We start from the raw sequence: 1,184 nt of genomic DNA on the forward strand, positions 1-1,184 counted from the left end.
ATAACAACCAATAGATATCCCTGATTTCTTGCTTATTAATATAAGCAACATGGACTTATACAGTCTTATTATTAATTTATTTTTTTAGATGTCAACCGCTACTTTATAAAGGCCAGGTTGGTTGACTAGATTAGTAGCACCATGATCAGTGCTATCGGTGCTCACTCAAACGCAATACAGATTAATTACAATCTTAACGTCTCAAAAACAACGGCTAGAGGTAACACGGTAGGCATCTGATCAAGATGTATATTGTTAATGCACTTGTGAGTATGTAGAATATTACTCGTATTATTCATTATTATAAAGACATGTAAAGGAGTGTCGATGTATCCATTACTTTTAATGAAATCGTATATACAAATGAAACACATATTACATATTTATCACTCCTGCAGCCGCCAGAGCGCGGGACCTGCAAAGGCCAGGGAGCTCTCGAACGTACTACCCGAGGTTGACGTGACGTCACCGAAGTCGGAGAAGGAGTCGCCCTCCTCAAGACTCCCTCCTCCCTCTCCTGCCGCAGCCGAGAGGCCTTCGAAAAAGTCGTCGGAGGCGAGGGAGCGGTCGGCGTCCTCGGGGTGAGGGAGGTTGAAGGTCCAGAGGAAGGCGTCGTGCACGTTGGGGGCGTGGCTACGGAGGGCGGCCTCGTTGGCGTACCAGTCCCTCCACACCTCGGGGGAGGGAGGGCGCCCCAGTCGGGACTCGGCGCGCATCAGGTCCCGGATGAGCAGCAGCTGGTAGCGGTACAGCAGGTGCAGCACCGTCTTCAGGTGGGTGAGCTGGAGCGTCAGGAGGCGCGAGGCTCCGGGGCACCCGAGGCTCCTATCCGCCGTCTCGCTCATCAACTCGAAGTCAGCCAGGCGTTCCTTCAGCGCCCTCTGCAGCTTGACCGTCGTCAGGAGCTTGAAGTTGGTGTTCAAGACGTACTGGTAGAGGCGCTGGTACTCTGAGCGCGACGCAGCCGCCGTCACGTCGTCAGAGACGTTCTCGACGTAGGTGCTGAAGGTGCACGAGAGCAAACCGCCGTAGTCCATGGCTGACAGTTCAGAGAGGTCGTGCTTCGCAAACAGGGGCTGAGGAGGAAGTATGCTGGGACAGGCTCGGCGCCGCAGATAAAGGCCCTGAACCTGAGCGGTCAGGTCCGCCGCGACCTTGGCTCGTTCGTGCCTGGGAAGCCCTGG

This window comes from Penaeus monodon, chromosome 34 (genome assembly GCF_015228065.2).
Source record: "Penaeus monodon isolate SGIC_2016 chromosome 34, NSTDA_Pmon_1, whole genome shotgun sequence".
NCBI classification, from domain to species: Eukaryota; Metazoa; Arthropoda; class Malacostraca; order Decapoda; family Penaeidae; genus Penaeus; species Penaeus monodon.